Source organism: Takifugu rubripes, chromosome 6 (assembly GCF_901000725.2).
Source record: "Takifugu rubripes chromosome 6, fTakRub1.2, whole genome shotgun sequence".
NCBI classification, from domain to species: domain Eukaryota; kingdom Metazoa; phylum Chordata; class Actinopteri; order Tetraodontiformes; family Tetraodontidae; genus Takifugu; species Takifugu rubripes.
Window position 1 is genome coordinate 2,319,264 of NC_042290.1, and position 10,253 is coordinate 2,329,516.

Below are 10,253 nucleotides of genomic sequence, written 5' to 3' on the forward strand. Positions count from 1 at the left end.
CATCATTTATTTCTTAAATTTAAATGCTCAGTTGGAGAAACATTTTTGCTCAAGTCTTCAAGACGTTTAATTAGGACACCTTTACAGGTGGAGTTCTATTGGTCAGCTGAACGGCACTAATCTGGAAACTGCAAAAATACAAAGACAAATTTGAAGGTGGTTAAAAACAAGTCTTACCACAGAGGGAACAGTGGAGAAACAGGAAAACACAGGCAGGAAAAAAAATAACATAATAAACTGTGTAGTATGTTAAGTGTATTTTGATGTTTGCACGACTTCACCATGCATACGTTTCAATAATAACAAGGGAAAAACAAGGGGGATAAGTGTTAAAAAATTCAACTGAAAGATACTTTATTTCTGCAAACTACATTTTAGAAAATACCTGAAACTCTCACACATCTCCAGATCTCAAGGATAATAAACGGCTGATCACAATTAGCAGCATATCGATTGGTCACCAAAAAGGACTTGATTGATTCCTGTGTGAGTCCTGCTGCACCACCCACTACCGCCAGGTGGCAGTGTTTCAGCTGTGCCGCTGCTCAACGCACAATCCGAGGCGTCCGTCGTGAACCTGGAGCTGAGACAAGAAGTTCGTGCACTGTCAGTTTGAAGAGAGCACGTTGAGCCGCATTTTGCAATAACGGTGCATTTTGTAATAAACGTCCAAAATGGAATAACTCGATCTTCCCATCCATTACCTTACTTAAGAGTTCAGACAAGGTTTCAGGGGGGGAAGGGGGGTTAAAATTGGGTTTAGGTTAGAAATGTGAAGATGTGTGTATATGTGTAACGCAAATATCGCCATCTTTGTGAAATGATTAAAAATGTAAAATTTGCAGCCTGAGCCTCACTGAGGGGATCCAAGGTGAACATCCTTCTTTCTTTATCTAAAACCTCATTCAGCACTCCATCTTCCGAAGGATGCGTCTAATCGGGGTAAAATGGCCACATGGTCTATTCAAACAGATTTTCAAATAAAGCCAATTTACCAGTGAGAGCCGTGTTGAGTCGCATTTTGTAATAACGGTGCATTTTGTAGTAAACATCCAAAATGTAATAACTTTTTCATTTCATTTTGTAATAAACAGCCGCATTTTGTAATAAACTGCCCCAACGCATTTTGTAATAAATTTTGCCGCATTATGTAATAAGTTATTACATTTTGAGAAGATTATTACGAAATGCACTTGCAACTTTTTTAATCTCTAGAAAATGTAATAACATGGTGCATTATGTAATAATACCTATTATTGTTGTTTGTTAAACAATGAATTCATACAAGAGTGACTTTTGTTGTTTTTTATGCAATTTCCCTTAGCGCTATGTAGCCCAATAAATCTATGTATGACAGAATACTCCAAATATAACTTTAGTTGCCTATTTGAAGTGTTGGAATTATATAGGCCAATAACCAAATTCAAAGCTCTACATGGTCTGTCACTCAGCCAGTGAGGATGGGCAGACACTACTGTGTGGCGGCAAGCCAGTCATGCTACAGTCTAATGTTGATTGTGTTGTTAAAAAGGGTCTAGATGATACTAAGTGTTCTGGAGCAAGAAAGTTGAGCAAACGACTGAAAATGCATCATAGTGGCATAAGTGAAAGAAAGGTGCAGGAAATCTTGAACAAAACTGAGTGGTACCAACTTCAAAATGCAAAGTTTCTGAATAAGCCCCCTTTGATGACCATTCAAGCCAAAGAAGTGCAAGATCGACACGAAATTGACCTATTGGACATTGGAAAAATGAAAATTAGTTATGGTCAAGCTTTTACCGTTACATTCTCACAGTGATGGATGTGTTCAGTTGTTACATGTGGCTGAAACCATTGAAAAGAAAAAGTAGTCTTGAAATTGCCAAACACCTTACCAAGATTTATCGTGAACATGGACCACCCAAAGTGTTACAACATGACAAAGGGACTGCGTTTAAAGGGGCGGTGAAAATTCTAATGACATCTCTGCCAATGAAAATAATTGAAAGTTCAGCATATCATCCACAAAGCCAAGGAAAGGTTGAGAGGACACACAGGTGGCTAAGAAAGAAGATCATATATGATCTGGTGAAATGTCAAGGGAACGGAGTTAACTGGGTCAAGCACCTACCTGTATATTCAAGAGTGCTAAATGAGGAACCAGTGTAGCAACGTTTTATATCACAGTCACGCTGGCCGAGAGGTGTGAAGCACTTTTACGAAGCCGGAGACAAATTTACATTTTAGACCTAGACCAGACACTGGTTCACGACCAACACTTCCTCCTGGACCAGACACTGGTTCACTACCAACACTTCCTCCTGGACAAATTTACATTTTAGAAAACGCTTTTCTAAACAAATATTTTTACAAACAAACATTTTTGCAAATGCCGAGACAAAATTCCAAGTGACGGAACACTTTTACAAGCAGCCGGAACACTTTTCCAAGTAACTTTTTCAACTGGAAAGAGAATGTATCAACTGTCGAATAGAACTGGAAGTGATAAAAATGTTCATTGTGACATTGTGAGGTCAAAGTAGATAAAAGGCTTTAATTCAAAGCCATTGAGCTTTGATCCTAAATTGCTTGAAACAAAAATTGAAGCAAAAACAGATATTAACCATTATAGGTTAAGCTGAAAAACCACCATTACCCGAAGACAACTCATTTCTCTCCAGTTGCATAGATTTTTTGATTCAGAATCAGATCTGCCGCCTCATTCTTCAATCCCTCAACCGAGCATCACCCTCTAAGATAGATAAGGTGCGTACTGACGTGCACACTCGTTAAAGCTAGAAAGGTAAGTGATTGGGAGTTGATGATTGGATCAAGTTGAGCTCTGCTGGCAACTATCTCAAATTCTAAGTTAGGCTAGTTTAATGCAAGTCACAATGAAGCGGGTGGGGGGTGGGGGCGAGGCTTGTGTTCCTTGTGCCGGCCCCTCTGAAACTGTAGCCTAACTCGGCCTTGCTCGCGCCCTAATGATTGGCAGGGGCGTGAGCCCCTCACCTGTGCTATTCTTGGCTGGGGAGGGGGCGAGGCGGAACTTTCCTCTTTCTCCATGAGGCTGGAGCAGCGAACGGATCTGTCAATAACTTTGTTTAAGTTTGTGTGGTCATGGCAGTGGCTTTTTTTTGTTTCCGATTCAGGCTTCAGAAGATGGGGTGCTGCTTTAGTGGGGAGAGTACTACTGACGAGTGTAGTGAAAGCATCAGTCTGCCAGACTCCCCGTCCTACGGTGGACGGAGCAAGGCGACGGTGGAGCTCAAGCAGTCTACCGCCGCAGTAACCCAGCATGCAAGCTTGGATGAAGAGGTTACAGGAGACAGCAGTAAGAAAGAGACTGAGGTTTTTGGGAATCCTGATATAGTCTCTAATCTTAATACGGTGAAGACGCACGAGAAGAAGCCGGACCAACACACAATTATGGACACCGAGCCCAGCGTGACACGTGGTGTCAGGCCAAGCCTTGAATCGCATCCCTGTGTGGCACTGCCAAGACTGAGCACAGGCGAGAACAACACTCCAGATGGGTCAAAGCTGTCCAAGCCGGTCCAGTCAACTCTCGTTGGGCCACCGTCCGTTGCCGTCATGGTGAATGAGGCGTCAGGTGACCAGAAGAGGCCGACGGTAGATCCAAAATCGCAATGTGACGATAAGGACGACGGGGAGGTACGTGTTGAAATACCAACACTTCCTCCTGGACCAGACACTGGTTCGCTACCAACACCTCCTCCTGGACCAGTAACTGGTTCACTACCAACACCTCCTCCTGAACCAGACACTGGTTTACTACCAGCACTTCTTTCTGGACCAGACACTGGTTCACTACCAACACCTCCTCCTGAACCAGACACTGGTTTACTACCAGCACTTCCTTCTGGACCAGACACTGGTTCACTAACAACACCTCCTTCTGAACCAGACACTGGTTCACTACTAACACTTCCTCCTGGACCAGACACTGGTTCACTACCAACACCTCCTCCTGAACCAGACACTGGTTCACTACCAACACTTCCTCCTGGACCAGACACTGGTTCGCTACCAACACCTCCTCCTGGACCAGTAACTGGTTCACTACCAACACCTCCTCCTGAACCAGACACTGGTTCGCTACCAACACCTCCTCCTGGACCAGACACTGGTTCACTACCAACACCTCCTCCTGAACCAGACACTGGTTTACTACCAGCACTTCTTTCTGGACCAGACACTGGTTCACTACCAGCACTTCCTTCTGGACCAGACACTGGTTCACTACCAACACCTCCTTCTGAACCAGACACTGGTTCACTACCAACACCTCCTCCTGAACCAGACACTGGTTCACTACCAACACCTCCTTCTGAACCAGACACTGGTTCACTACCAACACCTTCTCCTGAACCAGACACTGGTTCACTACCAACACTTCCTCCTGGACCAGACACTGGTTCACTACCAACACCTTCTCCTGAACCAGACACTGGTTCGCTACCAACACCTCCTCCTGGACCAGACACTGGTTCACTACCAACACCTCCTCCTGAACCAGACACTGGTTTACTACCAGCACTTCTTTCTGGACCAGACACTGGTTCACTACCAGCACTTCCTTCTGGACCAGACACTGGTTCACTACCAACACCTCCTTCTGAACCAGACACTGGTTCACTACCAACACCTCCTCCTGAACCAGACACTGGTTCACTACCAACACCTCCTTCTGAACCAGACACTGGTTCACTACCAACACCTTCTCCTGAACCAGACACTGGTTCACTACCAACACTTCCTCCTGGACCAGACACTGGTTCACTACCAACACCTTCTCCTGAACCAGACACTGGTTCACTACCAAACATAGGTTTACCAGATACTGATGTCAGGACCTCGTCTCAAAATGTCAAAAATCTTATAAAATTGTACGGTCAAGAACATCGCCCTGGATCCACCAAGTCTGACTGGCAGGACAATGCAGCTCTCAAACTCCCGTGGCTTCCAGATAATTTACGTGTATGTAAAATCCTGAATTTACAGAAAAACCCTATTTCGGCTCAAGACACACCTGAAGACCTTCCTCCTGGACCAGACACTGGTTCACCGGATACTGATGTCAGGACCTCGTCTCAAAATGTCAAAAATCTTATAAAATTGTACGATCAAGAACATCGCCCTGGATCCACCCAGTCTGACTGGCAGGACAATGCAGCTCTCAAACGCCCAGGGCTTCCAGATAAGTTATGTGTATGTAAAATCCCGAATTTACAGAAAAACCTTATTTCGGCTCAAGACACACCTGAAGACCTTCCTCCTGGACCAGACACTGGTTTACCGGATACTGATGTCAGGACCTCGTCTCAAAATGTCAAAAATCTTATAAAATTGTATGGTCAAGAACATCGCCCTGGATCCACCTAGTCTGACTGGCAGGACAATGCAGCTCTCAAATGCCAAAACCTCATTTCGGCTCAAGACGCACCTGATCACCTCGGTACCTTGAGAACTGGCCGTCAGCATGGTGGCACTCGATCTTCCCAACCATTACCTTACTTAAGAGTTCAGACATGGTTTCAGGGGGGGAAGGGGGGTTAAAATTGGGTTTAGGTTAGAAATGTGAAGATGTGTATATATGTGTAACACAAATATCGCCATCTTTGTGAAATGATTAAAAATGTAAAATTTGCAGCCTGAGCCTCTCTGAGGGGATCGAAGGTGAACATCCTTCTTTCTTTAACTAAAACCTCATTCAGCACTCCATCTTCCGAAGGATGCGCCTAATAGGGGTAAAATGGCAACATGGTCTATTCAAACAGATTTTCAAATAAAGCCAATTTACCAGTGAGAGGAGTGTTGAGTTGCATTTTGTAATAACGGTGCATTTTGTAATAAACATCCAAAATGTAATAACTTTTTCATTTCATTTTGTAATAAACTCTCCCAACGCATTTTGTAATAAATTTTGCCGCATTATGAAATAAGTTATTACATTTTGAGAAGATTATTACAAAATGCACTTGCACTTGCAAACATATATTGTCACAACAATCCAGTGCTAGTACTTGGTCATGTGGCAGAGGGGCATGGAGAAGCCTGCCTCACCAGATGAGTCTGACCTACCTATCCAGCCTGATGAGCCTTAGGACCCTGTTCTGACTACACCCCCTGTTCAGCCTGTCCTACCAACTGAAATGTTTCAGTCTATTATCAAAATGACCCTTGAGGATGACATGTCAATGTTTGGGACGTTTAACAGAGTGTCTCAACATTTTAAAGACATTGCAGATCGATTCCATCCATCAATCTATCTAAGGGAAACATTAAGCCGAAGCCTTGGGTTTGGCGTCGTTGGAAAGCACACAATTAGTGTACAAAGGTTGTACAAAGCAGCAGGGCGCTTTAGTGGTGTGGCATTAAAACTCAAGAAGCTGTTTGGGAAACATTCCAAGTGGTTTATGGCTAGGCTGGTAATTAGACATATTAGACATGGACAATTTGAAATTACGGATATATTTTGGAAATAGAAATTTTGTTGTTTGTATAGCCTTTTGAGGCAATTTCATATTTGTTTAAAATTAATCTTAATGGAGACATTTGCTGGTCACAGCAGCTCTCTAAACAAGCAAAAGACACTTACATTGTTTAAGTTAGAACTTACAGTATATTCATTGGTTCATTATTATTTTAAATTGGCCGCAAGCCTGCATGTGTTGGTTGTATTTATTGTTGTTGAAAGGTTCTATAAATGCATAAATAAAGCTGTTCTTTACCTATTCATCAGCGTTTCTATTTTGTATGTGCATATGTTAATGTTTACGAATGGATTAAATTTTGATACCCAGAGTTTTGTTCTGTATTACAAGAAGCATAATAAGGTTTGTCGGATGTTTAAAACTATTCTTGATGTGGTTTTGGTATCCAATAAAAAAAAAAAAAAAATCAGGAATTTACAGAATATCCATCCATCCATCCATTCTCTACCGCTTATCCGGGTCGGGTCGCGGGGGCAGCAGCCTAAGGAGAGAAGCCCAGACTTCCCTCTCCCCAGCTACCTCCTCCAGCTCATCCGGAGGGATCCCCAGGCGTTCCCAGGCCAGCCGAGAGACATAGTCTCTCCAACGTGTCCTGGGTCTCCCCGGGGGTCTCCTACCGGAGGGACATGCCCTGAACACCTCACCAGGGAGGCGTCCAGGGGGCATCCTGACTAGATGCCCAAGCCACCCCATCTGGCTCCTCTCAACGCGGAGGAGCAGCGACTCTACTCCGAGCTCCTCCCGGATGGCAGAGCTTCTCACCCTATCTCTAAGGGAGAGCCCAGCCACCCTACGGAGGAAGCTCATTTCAGCCGCTTGTACCCGTGATCTTGTTCTTTCGGTCATTACCCAAAGCTCATGACCATAGGTGAGGGTAGGAACGAAGATCGACCGGTAAATCGAGAGCTTCGCCTTTCGGCTCAGCTCTCTCTTCACCACAACGGACCGGTGCAGAGTCCGCATTACTGTGGACGCCGCACCGATCCGCCTGTCGATCTCCCGCTCCATTCTTCCCTCACTCGTGAACAAGACCCCGAGGTACTTAAACTCCTCCACTTGGGGCAGGATCTCCTCCTTTACCCGGAGAAGGCACTCCACCTTTTTCCGGTCGAGAACCATGGCCTCGGATTTGGAGGTGCTGATTCTCATCCCAGCCGCTTCACATGCGGCGGCGAACCGATCCAGTGATAGTTGGAGGTCACGGGCCGATGAAGCCAACAGGACCACATCATCCGCAAAAAGCAGAGACGCGATCCTGAGGTCACCAAACCGGATCCCCTCAACACCATGACTGCACCTAGAAATTCTGTCCATAAAAATTATGAACAGAATCGGTGACAAAGGGCAGCCCTGGCGGAGGCCAACCCTCACCGGAAACGAGTTCGACTTACTGCCAGCAATTCGGACCAAACTCTGGCACCGATCGTACAGGGAGCGGACAGCCCGTATCAGCGGGCCCGACACCCCATACTCTCGGAGGACCCCCCACAGGACCCCCCGAGGGACAAGGTCGAATGCCTTCTCCAAGTCCACAAAACACATGTGGACTGGTTGGGCAAACTCCCATGCACCCTCGAAGACCCTGCGGAGGGTGTAGAGCTGGTCCACTGTTCCACGCCCAGGACGAAAACCACATTGCTCCTCCTGAATCCGAGGTTCGACTATCCGGCGGACCCTCCTCTCCAGTACCCCTGAATAGACCTTACCAGGGAGGCTGAGGAGTGTGATCCCCCTATAGTTGGAACACACCCTCCGGTCCCCCTTCTTAAAAAGAGGGACTACCACCCCGGTCTGCCAATCCAGCGGCACTGCCCCCGATGTCCACGCGATGTTGCAGAGTCGAGTCAACCACGACAGCCCTACAACATCCAGAGCCTTAAGGGACTCTGGGCGGATCTCATCCACCCCCGGGGCCTTGCCACCGAGGAGTTTTTTAACTACCTCGGCAACTTTAGCCCCGGAGATACGAGAGCCCATCTCCAGGTCCCCAGGCCCTACTTCCTCACTGGAAGGCGTGTTGGTGGGATTGAGGAGGTCCTCGAAGTATTCCTTCCACCGATCCACAACATCCCGAGTTGAGGTCAGCAGCACACCATCACCACTATACACAGCGTTGACAGTGCACTGCTTCCCCCTCCTCAGACGCCGGATGGTGGTCCAGAACCTTTTCGAGGCCGTCCGAAAGTCGTTCTCCATGGCCTCACCGAACTCTTCCCATGCCCGAGTCTTTGCCTCGGCAACCGCCGTAGCTGCACTCCGCTTGGCACGCCGGTACCCATCTGCTGCCTCAGGAGTCCCACAGGCCAGTAAGGCCCGATACGACTCCTTCTTCAGCTTGATGGCATCCCTCACCGCTGGTGTCCACCAGCGGGTTCGGGCATTGCCGCCACGACAGGCACCAACCACCTTGCGGCCACAGCACCGGTCAGCTGCCTCAACAATGGAGGCACGGAACACGGTCCACTCGGACTCAATGTCCCCCGCCTCCCCCGGGACATGGTCAAAGCTCTCCCGGAGGCGTGAGTTGAAGCTCCTTCTGACAGGGGACTCTGCCAGGCGTTCCCAGCAGACCCTCACAACACGTTTGGGCCTGCCAGGTCTGTCCGGCATCCTTCCCCACCATCGGAGCCAACTCACCACCAGGTGGTGATCAGTTGACAGCTCCGCCCCTCTCTTCACCCGAGTGTCCAGAACATGCGGCCGCAAATCCGATGACACAACCACAAAGTCGATCATCGATCTGCGGCCTAAGGCGTCCTGGTGCCAAGTGCACATGTGGACGCCTTTATGTCTGAACAAGGTGTTCGTTATGGACAATCTGAGACGAGCACAGAAGTCCAATAACAAAACACCACTCGGGTTCAGATCAGGGGGGCCGTTCTTCCCAATCACACCTCTCCAGGTCACACTGTCATTGCCAACGTGAGCATTGAAGTCACCCAGGAGGACGAGGGAGCCCCCAGAAGGGGCACTCTCCAGCACTCCCTCTAAGGACTCCAAAAAGGGTGGATACGCTGAACTGCTGTTTGGACCATAGGCACAAACAACAGTCAGGATCCGTCCCCCCACCCGAAGGCGAAGGGAGGCTACCCTCTCATCCACCGGGGTAAACTCCAATACACAGGCACTGAGCTGGGGAGCAACCAGAATTGCCACCCCTGCTCGTCGCCTCTCACCATCGGCAACTCCAGAGTGGTAGAGAGTCCAACCCCTCTCAAGAAGACTGGTTCCAGAGCCCTTGCCGTGCGTCGAGGTGAGGCCAACTATATCTAGTCGGAACTTCTCAACCTCGCGCACCAACTCAGGCTCCTTTCCCACCAGAGAGGTGACATTCCATGTCCCTAGAGCCAGTTTGTGCAGCCGGGAATCAGACCGCCAAGGTCCCTGCCTCCGGCTGCTACCCAAAACACAATGCACCCGACCCCCTTGGCCCCTCCTGCAGGTGGTGAGCCCACGGGAAGGGGGTCCCATGTTGCCTCTTCGGGCTGTGCCCGGCCGGACTCCATGGGCAGAGGTCCGGCCACCAGGCGCTCGCCAACGTGCCCCACCCCCAGGCCTGGCTCCAGGAGGGGGCCCCGGTGACCCGCATCCGGGCAAGGGAAACTTGGCACCAAAGTTGTTCAGCATCATTAGGGGGTCCTGGGCTACGCTTTGTCTGGTCCCTCACCTAGGACCTGTTTGCCATGGGTGGCCCTACCAGGGGCATATAGCCCCAGACAACGGAGCTCCTAGGATCATTGGGACACACAGGGAGGG

At 48.2% G+C, this 10,253-nt stretch overlaps 1 long non-coding RNA gene across 1 annotated transcript; it reads right to left on the minus strand.

The window, feature by feature from the left end:
- On the minus strand, positions 1 to 1,899 carry LOC115250196 (uncharacterized). Its single transcript, XR_003888784.1, has 3 exons — positions 1,653 to 1,899; positions 386 to 583; positions 1 to 128 (listed from the first exon to the last, which is right to left on the minus strand). It is a non-coding gene; the product is annotated as an uncharacterized lncRNA (long non-coding RNA).
- Positions 1,900 to 10,253: the final 8,354 nt, after the last annotated feature.